The 18,161-nt window shown below is 45.6% G+C and overlaps 1 long non-coding RNA gene across 4 annotated transcripts in view; it reads right to left on the bottom strand.

Moving 5' to 3' along the window:
- LOC149435011 (uncharacterized) overlaps positions 1-18,161 on the bottom strand; it is a 135,474-nt gene that overhangs the window by 20,415 nt on the left and 96,898 nt on the right. For 3 of the 4 annotated variants that reach the window (XR_016308576.1, XR_016308577.1, XR_016308578.1), the window contains one exon: positions 10,270-10,412. This is a non-coding gene — a long non-coding RNA (uncharacterized LOC149435011). Of the gene's footprint in view, positions 1-10,269; positions 10,413-14,621; positions 14,725-18,161 lie in introns of those variants that run through there. The other variant, XR_016308575.1, reaches the window with a different exon arrangement.

Genomic DNA, 18,161 nt, shown 5'->3' with positions numbered 1-18,161 from the left:
GGGCAAAGACACAGGGGCCCCATGATCCCCTATTGCCCGGGGACCCCATGAGTTGTCAGTCCGCCCCTGATTACAAGGTGAGATAAACAGAAAACACAAGGTGTAGAATTACACGAATAACTATTTGAAAGCGTACAACATATTTAACAAAGAATAAAGTATGTTTAGGTATGTAGTTGCACGTGTACCTGGCTACAGCAAGTGTCATGGCCCTCTATGCTTCAATGTCAGGCCAATCTGACAATTCCGGTAACTGTTGAAACTTGCCTGCTCTCTGCTGCCTGGAGGATGATGAAGACGAGGTGTTACTCTTAAAAACTAATTTCTCATAATCCTTTCGTGACTCCTTGCAAGTGGAAAACTAGCAGGAACAGTCTTGGCTCCCCATCTGATGCGGAGGCATCTATCCTGGCTCCAGAAATCCCTATGCATGGCCCTTTTCACAGCAGCTCCAGCCTGATCACCTGAAGCTCTGACACCTGTGACTGGTCCTGCTCGGATATATTCCTGCCATCCTATTTTACACTTGTGAGCGCATATAAATGTGTTGACCACTTGCCCTCCTGAGGATTTACCTCCCTTCCTGACCAGGCTTTTTTTTGCTATTCGGCGCTGCACTATTTCAACTGATAATTGGGTGCAGCATTGCATGACCGCATGAACAAAATTTATGTACTTTTTCACACAAATAGAGCTTTCTTTCGGTGGTATTTGATCACCTGTGTGCTTTTTTATATCATGTGTGAGACTTTTTGGGAGCCTAGCCACATACAGGAGCCTGAAATCCAATGACCACTTTGAAAGCCTGAAGGTGCGTAACTTCCTCATTTCACCTCCTAACTACCTAGCACAGTTTTGGAGGCCCTGACATGCCAGGACAGCACCAACCCCCCCAAAATGACCCCTTTTTGGAAACTAGACACCTCAAGGAATTTGAAAGAGGCATGGTGAGTATTTTTCAGATCTCATTTTTTCCTCACAAGGTTTTGAAATATAAAAAAAAAAAAGTTTCTAAAAACGCGTGGCAACAAACAAGATCTGCAAAGCACTCACCATGCCTCTTGTAAATTCCTTGAGGTGTCTACTTTCCAAAAAGGGATCATTTGGGGGGGTTGGTGCTATCTTGGCATTTCAGGGTCTCCGAAACTGTGATAGGTAGTCAGGAAGTGTAATGAGGAAATAAAGCCCTTTAAAAGCCTGAAGGAGCATATTGGATTTTGGGGTCCTGTACTTGGCTAGACTGCCAAGACGTCTCTCACATATGGTATCCCCATACACGGGAGCAAATAGTTTGGGGTGTCTACTTTCCAAAAAGGGGTCGTTTTGGGGGTGGGGGCATTTTATGCCCAGCATTAGAAGTTTATGCCACACATCATTCACTCTTCTAACCACCTGAAGACTAAGCCTTTTCCGACACTTCTCTGTTCACATGAAAAAAAATCAGTATTTTGTTCTAGGAAATTACTTTGAACCCGCCAACATCATATATTTTTTAAAGCAGACACGCTAGTGAATAAAATGGTGGGTGCTGCAATTTATGGCACATAGTACTCGAGCAGCGATTTGTTTTTTTAAAAATACACTTTCTTTACTTTTAATGCACAAAAACACAATATATTGGCCAATTATTTGGTAAAATATAAAAGATGATGGTATGCCGAGTAAATTGATACCAAACATGACATGCTTTAAAACTGCGCATGCCCTGTGCAATGGCGACAAACTGCATACATTTTTAATATCCATAGGTAATGCTTTAAAAGCCTTTACAAGCTACCATTTTAGATTTACAGAGGTCTAGTGCTAGAATTACTGACCTTAATCTGACTTTTGCAACGATACCTCACATGCATGGTGCAACCGATGTTAACATACTGGCACGGGATCAATGTGGGGGGGGGGGGGGGCGAGGGTGCTTTATTTTTTAAGTTATTTTGATTTTTTACATTATTTTTACACTGTCCTTTTCATTTTTTTGATCACTTTTAATGCTATCACAGGGAATGCAAATATCCCTTATAACTTCAATGGATATTGTCATACATTCATTTTTGAGAAATCTGGGGTCTATGAGACTCTAGATATCTCCTCTACTCTTACATTATCTAATCTCACCAAGATCGGTGTGATCAGATGCTTTCCCAATTTACAAATGGCGCTGTTTATATCCTGCGAAACTGAAGTGATGAAATGCTCGTAGCTTCTGATTTCTTAGACTATAGAGATGATTGTCACCATTCTGGTCTCCAATCAGCTCTATGGTCAGCTGGCAGAAACACCCGCTGCATTCTCAGGTTCCCCCGAGAAGGCCGTGGAAGGCAGCGGGGGAGGGGGGCATCGTCTCTCGCTGCTTGTAAAAGCAATCTTGCAGCTAATTAGCCACTAGGATTGCTTTTACATGAAAGCTGATCACTGGCTGAAAAACATTATACCAGGATGATGCCTGCAGCACCAGCTTGTACTACACTTGTGGGACTTGCCACATCACCAAGTGATACTGCAGTGCTAGTATGTGAAAGACCAGGATGTACTAGGCTGCTGGTGCTCGCCAGTTCACCAAAAGGTAGAGTGGCACTAGTACTGGCACTCTGCTGCATATGAGAGTCATCATGCAATTGTAACATCTCAGCAACCTGGGATTGGGGTTGGGTACGCCTGATCTTAGCAGAGACCTCTTCTCCATCATCTGAGCTATCTGTCAGGATGCAGCTGTTGTCTATAGGTTCGTATTTTGAGGCTGATTGTGTCAGGGAGTCTTCCCCTTCGTTCTCACCTGACATACTCAGAATCCTGTAGGCCTCTTCACTAGAGTACCTTTCCATTGGCATTTTGGCCACTACATTTATAGGTACCTAGTGCGCCCCACGGTAAAAGGAGCACCTAGCTGTCAGGGACTGCTTGAACCACTACAAAAAAATGTACCAGCAAGTGCTAACAGAGATCAGGCCTGATTCTACAAACACTGCGGTTTTGTGTGCAATGTATCAAGTGACAGTGACCTACTGACACTGCACTTGCTGGGGGAGAAGGGGGCGGTAAGCGTAGGGGCCAAACGCAGGTGCTGGCAGGTATCGGGGCTGATCCCGCTAATACTGCGTTTTTGGGGACGCTATACTAATGTGAACACTGGTATAGTGCTGATCTGATCAAAGATATTGATCCATTCAAAGACTATACTAGCAATGGAGGTTTATAGTGTATGTGAGTGTGCTCCTGGCAAACAAGGGGTTAAATGGGATTACTGGTGTACTGTCAGGAAATCTGACGCTATCTGGGAGGGGCACGAAAACCGTGGGAGTGCAAATCACATACATATATGTGATTTTATGAACCCGTGCCGCCCTGTATTTCTACTATAGGGTGGCGCGGAAGCGATTAAACATGTCCAGTAAAAAAAAAAAAAAATTAAAAAGTAAAATTTGGTCATAAATTTAGTCCAAAATGTATTCTGCTCCATGTCTTTGCTAAAATAAAATCCCAATAAGAGTAAATTAATTGGTTTACGTGAAAGTTATAGCGTCTAGAAATGGCGGTATAGATACTGGAATTTATTTTCTTTTTTCTATAAATAATGACGGCGATCAGCGACTTATAGCGGGACTGTGGTGGGCATTCTGACACTGGGAGGAACTGACTTGGTGTCACTGATATCCCCAGTGACACCAATAGAGTGATCAGTCCTAAAAAAAAAAAAAAAAGCACTGACACTGTACTAATGGCACTGGGCAAAAAAGGGTTAACATAAGGGGTGATCAAAGGGTTAACTGTGCGCTGTTTTACTATGGGGGCGTGCTTACACCCGGAGCAGTGTGCCCGAGCCGACGGGGAGGATGACTGTTAGTAAACAAAGTAGCCCTCCTCCCCGTCAGTGATTGTCGGTAATCACCGGGTGCTGGCAGGTAATCATCGGCCTGGGCCCGCTGATTGACAGCCGTGGCCGCGAATGGCGGCGTGGGTAGGGCATGAACGCGGCCTGCGCGCACCCCCTACTTGGAAATGCAAAATCACGTGTACATACGTGTTTTTGTGCACCCGTGCTGCCCTTTGGCAGCATTTCTGCTATAGGGCGGTAAGGAAGTGGTTAATTGGTGTTTATAAGTGGACTTGCAGTCCAAGTTACCTTCTTTGTGTGTCTTTCATACAATATGGAAATGTAAGAACCGCAGTCATATCATTATGGCTAACTGTGCTCTTATTTCTAACAATAACCCTAAATATCCCAAAAAATTAAAAGTCTGCAGCCCCTGCGGAGCAGGCACCTTTCGCTGAAAAAGAAAGTAAAAGTCTCCTAAACAAGATACAGAAAAAAAATCTGAAAGCTAAACCCTGGAATAACCAAATCTTGTCTAATTACCAGAGGCGTGTGTATTCTTCCTTCAATCTTTGTGTGCTTTGTGTATCTCTGCCACATCTGTGCAGCAATCCAGTGTGAAATGTTATCTCTGTACAGCAGCTTTCTGTAAAATCTTTAGTGGGAGAGGCCTTCTGGGTACCTCTCACAGCTCTAGACTCCACACAGCCTAGCGATGGGACTGCTACTTTTGCAAGGTAATAACCAAGTTTGCAAAGACATTTGGTGCACACAAAGTGAACTTATATCCTTTGTGACTATTGAAGAATAAAGAAAACAAATATAGGTTTATGTGTAGCTTTATGACCTACAGGTTATACCAGGGGTCCTCAAACTATTTAAACAGGGGGCCAGTTCACAGACCTTCACACTGTTGGGGGGCCGGACTCTAGTTTGAAGAAGAAAAAAAAAAAAGAACAAATTCATATGCGCACCACACACATCTTATTTGTAGTGGAAAAAAACTGGAAAAAAACAATACAATATTTAAAATACACTGTACTCTAACGCACTGGACACCACAATGCACAGTACACTGTGATGCACTGGACACCGCCATTAACTGTACACTGTGATGCACTGGACACCGCCATTAACTGTACACTGTGATGCACTGGACACCGCCATTAACTGTACACTGTGATGCACTGGACACCGCCATGCACTGTACACTAACGCAACGGGCACCGCAATGCACTGTACTGTGTGACGTACTGGACACCGCAATGCACTGTACACTGGACACCGCAATGCAGCGTACTGTGTGATGTACTGGACACCGCAATGCACTGTACACTGGCACACTGGACACTGCAATGCACTGTACACTAACGCACTAGACCAGCCTTTCTCAACCAGGGTGCCTTGAGGTTTCTTCAGGGGTGCCTTGGAAAAAGGTCTAAAAATTGCCCAAAACTTGTACACAAGCCAGCGGGTGGAACAAGCCTGCCTTTTAGTAACACAAAGCCACAGGTTTTCATTGTGCACCATTAGGACCTTTTAGCCACCAGTGCCTGACAACCAATGACATCATCAGTTGATAAGGAGGATGTTGGTTGCCTGCACAGTATCTTGGTTTGACCCTCTCCCGCCCCTCTCGGTCTGTGCTGGGGGTCACATCTCAGTGATAGAGAAAAACTGAGGGAGAAGAGAAACATTGGAATACTAGTCAGTACCAGTGTGCAAAAGTGTATTTACTTTGGAAAAACAAATCACCTCTAATGTTGGGCGTCCTATGTATGCGGATGTTGCTGCGTTATATAAAACTATTAGAATACTTTTATACATTTCAGAATAGGGTGCCTCAGGATTGTCCATAATTTCAAAGGGTGCTGTGACAAGAAGGCAGGAAGAACTAAGGGATGTGTCCAGGATGGAAGGTATATTTGCCCCAGGTTCATGTTATACACGGACTGTTTCTCCTGTTGTGCTGTGTAGTGAGCCGTTTTAGGTCACTGATGATTTCATTAGCTCAGCTGTAGCGAGTTGAGGGCTCTGGGCTCTATAAAACGCCCAGGCTGCTTAGAGAGGATGCTCCAACCTGGAACCAGTTTGCTGTGCAGGACAGACTGGGGAGCAACCAAACCATCCTGTGGTGAGAGATAATCTGTGTGATCTTAGACTGTGTGAACACTCTGTGTCTAAGCAGCAATAGGCTGTATTCAGACAGCTAGATAGGAAACCTGTGTTTGTAGTTAGATGCCCAGCAGGGCAAGGTTTTATTTTCTGTTTGTATTTTTTTGCTGTTTTGACTATTTGCACCGTGTGTTCACCTGACTTCTAAATAAAGCACAAACTTTTCACCAAGATCCTGCTGTCGTGCTGAGCCTCTTTCACGGTGTTCTGACCCATCCAGGGGGCCAAGCACAACCCGCTACTGGGTTAATCCCTCACATATGGTGGAGGATGCAGGCAGGTGAAGCAAGGCCAGCATGGAAGAGATACTGAGACAGCTTGCTTTGGCAAATGCAAGTCAGCAGAAAACAAATGCAAGTTTGCAACAGAGCCTTGCAGTCCAGCAGCAGGTTTTGCAACAGAGCCTTGCAGCCCAGCAGCAGGTTTTGCAACAGAGCCTTGCAGCCCAGCAGCAAGCCCCGGAACAGGCGTAGGCACGCCTTAGGGAATCGTTGGAATGGCAGGAACAGATACACCAACAGCAAATTGCAGCCATCATGAAACAGCTTCAGCAGAGTGAGCAGACTGAGGCTGGGAGTGATTTTACTACCATACCATCTTTCCGTGTAAGTCACCTGCTGCCAAAGATGTCTGCAGATGAGGACCCTGAGATGTTTCTGACCACTTTTGAGAGGACAGCTGAAAAAGAAAGTTGACCTAAAGAGCAGTGGGCTGGACTAGTGGCCACCCCACTATCTGGCGAGTCCCAAAAGGCTTATTTTGACCTTGAGCCTGAGGAAGCCAAGAACTAGGATCGTTTAAAAATGGAAATTTTGGCGCGGCTGGGCGTAACCCTGGCTGTCCGGGCTCATCGGGTACACAACTGGAGTTATCGACTGGGAAAACCACCCCGATCCCAAATGTATGACCTTATTCATTTGACCAGGAAATGGCTGCAGCCAGATACACTGTCTGGACCAAAGATTGTGGAAAGGGTGGTGATGGACAAATTTCTGAGGTCTCTCCCTACTACCTTGCAGAAATGGATGAGTCATGGAGATCCACAAACAGCAGACAAGCTTTTGGACCTTGTGGAGAGATATCTAGCGACTGAAAATCTTATGTCTTCCCTCAAGGAATCACCGACTTTCCACCCCAAGACCAGACCATCCCCAGCAATGGGTAACATTGCACCAAGGGATGGGGGTGGAGAGATTGGAAAAGGGGGAACGAAAGGTACTTTTGGGACTGTTTCCAATATCTGGCGTGAGCGGCCTGGAAAGCCAAACCCGCCAGAGGTGAGCAGAAGGATAATCTGTTACCGCTGCCGGGAAAAGGGACATGTAGCAGCAGATTGCCCAAGTACGGATGAACCAATGCACTGTGACTTTCTTACTGAGAGACAGCAGTCCCCATTTGCAACTGTTACTTGCACTGCTGAAAAGGGAAATGAGAAACCTTTATGCAAAATGGGTATTGATGGTAAAAATGTTGTTGCATTGTTGGATTCAGGTAGCCTGGTTACTTTGGAAAAAACTGAATTGGTAACGGGAAAAACCTTGCACCCTAGAAAATTGGCAGTCATTTGTGTTCATGGGGACACGAGAGAGTATCCAGTGGCAACAGTGTCCTTTGAGACCTCCCTCGGTAACCTGTGTCATCAGGTGGATCTGGTTCCCCAACTGCCACATGACGCCATTGTGGGGAGGGATTTCCCAAAATTCTGGGAGCTCTAGAATGGCCCAGATTTCCCATTAAATGGTCCTTCAGAGCCTGAAGGTTATCCTAGGGAATCCTCTGAGGGTGAGGATTGAGCCTGTGTTTCCCTTGCCAGTATTAGCAGGGAAAACAGAGCCTAGGGAGGAGCCTACAACCCCTAGTGTTTGACTTAGAAGTACACAGGGAAAATTTTGCCACTGAACAACTGAAGGACCCCACATTACTAAGGGCCCGAGAGAATGTAGTAAAAATAGAGGGGGAATCCTTTCTATGAGTGGATTCATCTGGTGTGCTGCATACTACCCGGATAAACAAAACTGTGATGATTGTACAGGGGAATACACCACAAGTGCTGTTGACCATACTAGAGATAATTGGTCACCTACATAGGGTGAGTGTTGGTCCATGTGGGGCACCAACAGTACTGTTAAGTGGAGCATGTTATTACAAGTACCAAACCACTGGCCCTTTTCACACCTTCGTATTATCTTTTTGAACTTTTAACTTACATATTCTTTGGTTTACTTTATGTTTATCGAATGTATACACAATGTTGTAATATGAGCAGTTTGCATTTGATTATTTATGGTACACTGTGTTGAGGTTAACACATATTTAACCCCTTGCCCTACTGAGGATTTACCCCCCCCCTTCCTTACCAGCCCATTCTTTGCATTACAGCGCTGCGTTACTTTAACTGACAATTTCGTGGTCATGCAACGCTGAACCCAAATGAAATTTACGTACTTTCTTTCCCGTGAACTGAGCTTTTTTTCCCCTGACAGCATTTTGCAGTGAAGGACCCTTGCTCTTTCTGTGGAAGCAGCAGTTGTTCTGCAGAGGACAGACCTATAGCTTTGGGATCAGCGACACTCATGCACCTTGCAGATTGGAGAGTTCTGTCTCTGACTCAGCAGTGGGTGTATCAGATCTCTGAAAGGCAACCGTTGCCTCCACACAGCGAGAAAGGGTCCTTCTCAGCAGCATTGCAGGTAGTGGACCAAACTAGGGATGCACCGAAATTTCAGTGGCCCGAAGCGTTTCTGCCAAAAACACCCCTTTCGGCCGTCGGCCGAAATGAAAAAAAGCACCGATACGGGTGCCAAAAAAACCCCGCCCCTCGCTGCCGCCACTCGGGAGTTCTCAGCCTCACCTGAGAAACCATCGATCCCGGCGCTGGGCATAGAGATGAGTGAAGGAAAGATGGCCTCCACTCATCTCTATGCCCTTGGAGGACCGGAGCGATGTCACTTCCGGTTACGGACATTTTTTTTTTTTAAAGCACTAGATCAATGGGTTTTTTTTTGATCCAATTCTTTACATTGTAAAGGAGAGATGTTGGGTCTTATTGACCCCATATCTCTCCATAAAGAGGACCTGTCACTAATTATTTCTATCACAGGGGATGCATGCATTTCTTGTGATAAGAATAAAAGTGATAACAATTTTTTTAAAGGGACAGTGCAAAAAACAAAACAAAAATAAATAAATTAAAAAAAAGTTGAAAGTGTCCCTGTCACCCCACGTAGTGGTGAACGCATATGTAGGCCATGTCCACATATGTAAACAATATTCAAACCACGTGTGAGGGTATCGCCACGAACATCAGAGCAAGAACAATAATTATCGCACTAGACCTCCTCTGTAACTTTACACTGCTAACCTGTAGAAATTTTTACAGCATCACCCATGGAGATTTTTTAAGTACCGCAGTTTCACACCATTCCAAGAGCGTGCACAATTTTAAAGCATGACATGTTGGGCATCTATTTACTCGCCGTAAAATTCTCTTTCATATTTTACAAAAAAATTGAGGTATATATTGTTGTTTTTTTTCTAATCAAAGTGTATTTTTTTCAAAAAAATATATATTCATGTTTAAAAATTGTGCATTTCGGTTCTCGGCTAAGTGCATTTTGAATTTTCATTTTCGGCACCAGAATTTTCATTTCTATGTACCACTAGACAAAATATTTTTTTTTTGTTACAATACTTTTGTTTTGAAGCATCCAAAATGTATTTAGCTGATTTAAATTGAAGAATGTGTTGACTTTTACATTTTCAAAAGGAAAACAGATATGGCAATCCCCTGTAATTGTCTCAAAACAGCAACTTAAAGTGATTCTAAACCCATTTTATTTTCTTTAAAATAATAAACATGTCATACTTACCTGCTCTGTGCTCCCCTCGGGTCCCTGGCTCCTCCCCCTTTGCCAAGTGTCCTCATAGCAAGCCACTGGCTATGGGAGCACTCGTGCAGGTTCACTGCAGAGCCAGCTCTGAGTGTCTATTGACTCACAAAGCACAGCCTGGCCCGGCTTCCTCCTCACTGGCCAATGGCTCCCGCTGCTGTCTCTGAGCCAAAGACAAAGGAGAGAACAGAGAGATGGAATATTGATTTTTGCTAAAATGTCATCTATCCTTCTAGTGTATGATCTGAAATTACTAAGAATAAAAAGGAGCTCTGGATAGGCAGTGGATTGCTGCTGACAATGTATGTGTGTTTTGGTTATAGAACTAAACTGCCCGAGTGATGCCTGCTGTAGTACTCTAGTGATAAAACATGAAAAGGAACCATGGCTTACCTTGCGCCTATGATCACCAGGTAATCCAGTAACCTGAGAAATGGCTTTTTCTTCTGCCCCATGGTCCCAACTTCTTACTTAATCATCTCACACACTGCTTAGCTCACTGGACCATCACTGATCAAGGAGAAACCAGCAGAAACCTTAAACCAGGAGAAAAATACACAAAAAGAAACAACAAAATATATAAATACATTTCACACATACCAGCCTTTATATAATATTAACCTCAAACATATGGCTGAAATATTTATACAGGTCTTATCTGACAAAGGACTTATATTTCTATCCCTCCAGTCCTGAAATCTACACAGCTCTGCCACACAGCACAGTACTGTTTGTCAGAGCAGGAACCCCATTTTTCTCTGCTGCAGATAACTAACACTTACAGGTCTTGCCTTTCCCCTAGCCTATGACTGAACAGTAAAGAGAGAAGCAGAAAGCCGAATCTTTCTGTCACTTCCCCTTCTCCTCCTATCAGCACATGAGCACAATCAACTGGTCCCTTGCACTGCTGCAGCACCCCCCCCCCCTTAGTCTGATCTCTGCTGACTTCAAGAAGCTGATAATAAATCAAATTTCAGTTACTGTTTGCATTTAAAAAAAAATAATTTATAGATATATTAAAGGGAGCTCCACCAAAAGGGGCAGCTCTGTTTGTCTGCCTCCTACCCCCTCCACTGCCACATTTTACACTTTTTTTTGGGGGGGGGGGGAGCGGGTCCCTGGTTCTAGCATGCCCTCCTCCTTCCCCCCACAGTCTTCTAGGACACTTTACAGGTCCAAGAAGACTGCCGGACCATTCGGGAGGTGCAGTACACCTCGTGCAGTGGGCACCCAGCTGTGAAGCCAAAAGGTGTCACAGCTGGGTGACCACAATTAAGATGTCAGCTCAAGGGGGGGGGGGGAGACAAGTGGGTGAAGGGACGGCATAGGCGAGAACATCACTGATCCTGCTAAGAAAGAGTTCAATGTTTTAATAGGGGTATAAAGTAGAACTATAGGCAACATTTCTTTTTCATTTTGGACATTTATAACCCCCGTCAGTTTTATTTTTTGCCATCTGTGTCCCATTGGGGAGATTTACCTTCACTTCCTGTCCCATAGCCAAAACAGGAAGTCAAAAAAATCCCTGAAAATTAAGGGAATACTTTGGGGTCCCTCATTGGAAGATTTCCCCTCTATTACTTTTCTGGGGACAACACAAAATTTGGGATTTTCTTTTACATTTACCTTCGATGATAATGGCAAACAGGACACATAGAGAGGGGGGATCTCTCAGGGACAAAGACAGCAATAAAAACCTGACAGGTGTTCTAATCCCTCTCCTCTCTACCCCCCAAAAAAAAAAAAAAAAAGTTTTTCCTTTAGTTATACATTAAGGCTTTCTAATCCCAAGAATTAAAATACTCCATAATACTTGCTGCCGGTATTCTCACCTTCCAAAGCCCTTTAGTTCACGGGTAAGTTCACCTTTTGATAAAAAAAAAAAAAAAATGCACATTTTATATGCAGGTAAAAAAATGTGCATTATTTTTTGCTGCCGAAGCCTGGAAAGCATTGCACCAGCGATAGGCAGATCACTGATGCCATGCAGGTCTCCTGCAGATCTGTCAGTACATCTGCTCACCCCATACAGGATGTACAAGCAAGCAGATATACTGACAGAAAGACTGAATGAACTATCCCAGTGCTCCACAGTGCCGTGGTAGTTCATTGAGAACTACAAACTGACAGCCGCTAAGTCTGTCGGGACTAGTAGTTTCTCATTCACAGAGGAGTGATGTGACCAGGCAAATGGAGCCCCGCACGGCCACATTTTTTAAACATTTGACAGCTATCGGGGAGAAGATCGCTCACTAGCTGACAAAGCTGGTGATCTGCAGGGAGCGGGGGCCAGTGCTTTCATAACATGTTACACTCTGAATATGGGGGTAACATGTTACAAAAGGTGAATTAACCTTTAACCACTTGCCCTCCAGAGGATTTAACCCCCTTCCTGAGCAGGCCATTGTTTTGCATTACGGCTGGTCAATGATACGGTGGTATTTGATTGCCTATGCATTTTTATTTTTTGCACAATAAAAAAAAAAAAAGTGACGATTTTGAAAAAAAAAAACAATATTTTTGACTTTTTGCTATTAGACATTTAGACATGTCCAGTAAAAATTTTTTAAAAATCACATTTCATCACAAATTTAAGCCAAAATGTGTTCTGCTCCATGTCTTTGCTATAAAAAAATCCCAATATGTGTAAATTAATTGGCTTACGTGAAATTTATAGTGTTTACAAATGGCGGTATATATACTGGGTTTTTTTTTTTTGTTTTTTACTAGTAATGACGGCGATCAGTAACTTATAGCGGGACTGCAGTGGGCATTCTGACACTGGGTGGAACTGACCTGTTTTCACTGACATCCCTAAGAACACCAATACAGTGATCAGTGCTAATAAAAACCACTGACACTGTACTAATGGCAGCTGGGAGGAAGGGGTTAACATGTGGGGCAATTAAAGGGTTAACCTGTGTTCTGTGTTACTATGGGGCTGTGTGTTAGTGCTCTGCACAGCCATGCAAAGCAGTGGGCAGGAGCTGACAGGGGAGAGAACTGTTTTGTTTACAAACCATTCCCCCCCCCCCCCCCTTCACTGTCGGAGATGTTCGGCAATCACCGTGTGCCGGTGAGTAAACACCGACTGGGACCCGGTGACTGATAGCTGCAGCCGCGAATGGTGACGCGGGTAGGGCACATGGGCGCCCCCTACCTGGAAATGCAAAATCAGGTATATACACGTGATTTTGTGCACCCGTGCCGCCTTGTAGCAGTACTTCTGCTATAGGGTGGACGGGAAGCGGTTAATACAATACTGATGTTTACCTTCCTGGGGACACCTCTGGCACGTGTGCATTCTAACGAATATTCTCAGTATCCTAAAATGCTGCGATGTGAAGACACCTTTGCTCTAATGACATGATCACAGATCTATAGTATTGGTTCTCACTCTCACAAGCCTTCCTCTGTTTACTTCCCGAAACACCATGTGACAAGCAACATCACAGGGGCTGTGTCATCACTTAGGCTACTTTCACGCTGACTTGCGGCAAAAACACATATGCATATTTCACACGTTTATACCACGGTTGCTGTGCGTTTTGTGGTGTGTGTTAAATGTGTTGCATTGCAAAGCATATTGGTGAATAGCTGGTTGTTAAGGACGTCATCAGGTACTGGCTTCTTAACCATTTGACAACCAGCCTATAGCCGAATAAAGGCTACAGCGCAGTTGTCCAGTTCTGGGAGGGCGTCATACGACATCCTCCTAGAACGCGCCCTCCCGCGTGCCCCCAGCAGCGCGCATCTGGTGATCTCTGTGATTGCTGAGTACCAGCAATCAGCCATCTGCTGATTGCTGGTACAAAGCTTTACAGGCTCCTGAAACAAATAAATAAGTGCACATTTTTTTTCCACCAGAAAATTAAAAAAAAAAAGTGCTTTTATTCATAAAAAGTGAACTTATCCTTTAACTAGCAGCTATTGATTGGCTGTGAAGGATGCCGGTGGGCGGCCACTTCTTAACAACCAGCACATTTCTGCCACATGACCTAAAAAAACGCACCCTGGGTGAGGACTGGTTACACTCTGAGGGCCGGATGACACCAGGACGGCCCAGGAATGCGGCACTGAAAGACTTGTGGAAGAAGTGGGAGGACTGGAGAACTCGGACACTCAGGGCATTGTTGGCCACAACTTGGGGGCCAGTCACACAGTTTTGTTTTTCTTTTATTTTGATTTCAGTGAGCTGTACCCTGTGCAGGCCTGGGGGGGGTCAGCCACAGTCTGCCTCCCCAGTGTTCTGGGGGAAAACTGGGGGAGGCAGGTGGAGGGAAACACTGGGCTGGGGGGGGGAAACTGGGGGAAAAGGTGGGGGGGGGGGGAAACGCTAAGGGGGCAGGGGGGAAGAACGCTAAGTGGGCGGAGGGGGGGATAAAGCTAAGTGGGTGCGGGGGGGATAACCCAGAGGGTGTGGAGGGGGGGGGATAAAGCTGAGGGTGTGGGGGGATAAAGCTGGGGGGGGATAAAGCTGAGGGTGTGGGGGGGATAAAGCTGAATGGGGCGGGGGGGATAACGCTGAGGGGGAAATTGGGGAGATGCTGAGGAGGCAGGTGGGGGGGACGCTGGGGGGCAGGTTGGGGAGCCCCAGCTATATCTGTGCCTCTTATTCCCCCACCTTCTCCAGACATGACCTCCTATCAGCCTTTTTATACAGACAATCCCCCCAGCCTTCTCCACAAAGCCCCCCGGCCTCCTCCATCCACCTACCCAGCTCTCCTGCCCTCTGTCCTCCTCACCTGCTCAGCTCAGCTCCCCCCGGGAGGCCATCATCCCCACCCCGGCCGTTCCTTTCCTGTTCCCCTCTCAGCTGCTCCTCTCCTCCGCCTCCCATAGACTTTACATAGCTAAAGATGGCCGCCGTTTTCTCTGTATAGAGCCGACTGGGAAGGGAGACATCTATGGCGAGGAGCGGTATTACATCTGAGAATGCCATCTTGTGGCAGAACTCAATAATAACCATTGAATGGCCCCAATCCTGTGTAATTCAGTGTTCTTGCAAAGATCACTTATTGTTATCTCACAAATATATTCTTATTCTTATAGCCAAATTTGCCACGCTAACTCCTCCCACAGTTTTTACACTACAAAGACAAGTAATATATCAAAACGTGCGGATTGTTCCCGATCGGATTGCTATCACTTTGTGGAACGTTTCGCCGAATCGTTCACGAAATATCGCGGTTTTTGTGGTGAAATTTTCCCATAGGAATGAATGGTGCAACTAGAGTGAGAAATGACAAAGCTACAGTGTGGAAGGAAAAATCAGAACATGATTTGTAAACTGCCATCACTATGTCATTTTCAAGCCCACCTACACATATCTTATATCAAAACGTTCAGCTAACCCTGCTGTCACTAAAAATGTTCACGGCTAAGCCATAGTTCTGATAGTTTTCACAATATGACCATTTGTTTGCAACTCACCCCTCCCATTGACTTTCATTGAAACTTCACTCACAGTCACCTGAAATTTTAAGGGACATTTTTAAACTGCGACTGTGCATTCATTTTTAATATTTCAGACACATACTATACATCAAAATTTAGGTCTGGTTCTTGTGATTCTAACAATATAAACCTTTTCACGGTAGCATTTATACTTTTAAAACTACAAGTGTTTGAAGATGGCAATCGCCAGTGAAGTTGGCAAGTTGGAGCAGTGTGTATATAAAAATGCCTCTCAGAGTGAGTTGCCATAGCAACCCAGCTGTGTCAACAGAGGCTCCGCCCACTCCTCTGCCCTTGCTGTAGAGTGAGTTGCCATAGGAACCCAGGTGTGTGAGCAGCCAGCAGAGTGACAAATGCTACTCCGCCCACTGCACTTGTAGACTACTGCTGCAGGCAAGAACACAATTTCCCCAGAAATTGTACCTTTTCTACTTAATATTAGATATATTTAAGCTGTTTTCAGGTACTCCGGCATCAATTACTACCAGGATGCCGAGATCTTCACGACGTCCATCTCGTGGAAGGCTATCACGTCAGGAGGGCGGAGAGTCTCCCATAGCTCATCGGACGAGGTCCAGAGCGCAACATCGGCAGAGAAGGGAGGACGCCGCCATCAGCCGAAGCCGATCTCCAAGAGACCGCAACAGGGCTGCTGAGCACCACCCAGAGCCACAGGGAGCACCGGCCATGGAGCCACAGGGAGCTCTGGCCATGGAGCCACAGGGAGCTCTGGCCATGGAGCCACAGGGAGCTCTGGCCATGGAGCCACAGGGTGCACCAGCCATGGAGCCACAGGGTGCACCAGCCATGGAGCCACAGGGTGCACCAGCCATGGAGCCACAGGGAGCACCGGCCATGGAGCCTCGCGGCGAGGAGCAGGTAATCTGTACCATTTGTTTAGCAGATTGTGAAGATGGAGACGCCAATACTACCCTACCCTGCGATCACCAATTCCACAACCGCTGCCTCCAACAATGGGTTGAACAGAGTGCTACCTGTCCCATGTGCCGGGCGAACATTCCTATCGTGCGAGGGAACCAGGATTTCAACCGTATGAGAGAGTTTCTAGATGACAATGGAATCGACTACGTGATCGATGAGGAGAATGGTATTATAGAGATCTATTATTAATATTATCAGCTTAGATGTATTTATTGTATTATATATTTTAAGAGTTTTCCTGTCTTGTAGAAGTTATAGTATTTAATGCTTTAAAAAAAAAACCAAAAAAACAAAAAAATTAAAAAAAAAAACAAAAAAAAAACAAAAAAAAATATAGTTGTTGAATATTATTATTAGTATTATATATTTTAAAATATGTTCTTTATTGTAGTAGTCTAAATATTATTATTATACTGTATTTATATAGCGCCAACAGTTTGCTCAGCGCTGTACATTACAATGGGAGACAATACATGAGACAATACAGTAACAATACAATAAAATACATGAGGGGTTCGAGGGCCCTGCTCCTTGGAGCTTACAATCTAGGAGGGAGGGGAGAGTGGTACAGGAGGAAATAGCAGTGGGGGATGGAGTGGTGGGGGGAGCGGAGGAGATCAGCAGTTAGGTGAGGGCGGGGTAGGCTTCTCTGAAGAGATGGGTTTTCAGGGTGCGCCTAAAGGTGAGGAGGGTAGGTGACAGTCTGATGGATTGGGGTAGTGAGTTCCAGAGGATGGGAGAAGCCCTGGAGGCGGGCATGGGAGGAGGAGACCAGGGAACTAGAGAGTAGGAGGTCTTGTGAGGAGCGGAGAGTGCGATTTGGGTGGTAGATGGATATCAGGTCGGTGATGTAGTTTGGGGCAGTGTTATGAACAGCTTTGTACATCAGTGTTAGTATTTTGAGTGTTATGCGTTGGGCAATCGGAAGCCAGTTGAGGGATTGGCAGAGGGGGGTGGCAGATACGGAGCAGTTAGTAAGGTGGATGAGTCTGGCCGCAGAATTCAGAGTAGACTGAAGCAGGGTTAGCCTGTGTTGGGGTAAGCCGACAAGGAGGGAGTTACAGTAGTCAAGTCGTTATATGATAAGGGAGTGAACGCGTTGCTTTGTAGTTTCTGGAGTTAGGAATGTGCGTATTTTGGAGATGTTGTGGAGGTGGAGTCTGCATGAATTTGTCAGCGATTGGATCTGGGGCTGGAAAGACAGATTGGAGTCTAGAATGACACCAAGTACTCTGGCTTGCGGGGTGGGGCTGATGGTGGTGTTGTTGGTCGTGATGGAGAGGTCGGGGGGGGGGGGCGCGGGCTGGGGGGAAAACTAGGAGCTCGGTTTTGGCAAGGTTTACTTTGAGGAAGTGAAGTGACATCCAATCTGAAATGTCGTTCAGAAGGCTAGTGATTCGGGCGGAGACTGAAGGGATGAGGCGAGGGGTAGAGAGATAGATTTGAGTGTCATCGGCATAGAGATGGTAGTGGAAGCCATGGGAGTTTATCAGGTGACCAAGGGAGGAGGTGTAGATGGAGAAGAGAAGGGGCCCGAGGACAGAACCTTGGGGGACCCCAACAGAGAGGGGGAGTGAGGGGGAGGTGGCAGCGTTATAGGTAACGCTGAAGGAGCGTTGTGATAGGAAGAGAGCCAGGAGATAGCGGAGTCTCTGAGGCCGAAAGAGTATAGTCTTTTGAGGACGAGGGGGTGGTCGACCATATTGAAAGCCGCGGAGAGGTTGAGGAGTTGTAGCACTGAGTAGTGGCCATTGGCTTTAGCGGTTAGCAGGTCGTTGGTGAGTTTGAGTAGGGCGGTTTCAGTGGAGTGTAGAGGACGGAAGCCAGATTGTAGGGGATCAAGGAGGTTAAAAAATAGAAAACATAAAACAGTGCAGCGCTACAAA

The sequence above is a fragment of the Staurois parvus genome, unplaced genomic scaffold, assembly GCF_062004578.1.
Source record: "Staurois parvus isolate SC_StPar_1 unplaced genomic scaffold, SC_StPar_1.0 ptg001624c, whole genome shotgun sequence".
Taxonomy (NCBI): Eukaryota; Metazoa; Chordata; class Amphibia; order Anura; family Ranidae; genus Staurois; species Staurois parvus.
The sequence above is the reverse complement of the archived record's forward strand: the minus strand, read 5'-3'. Positions and strand labels throughout refer to the sequence as shown.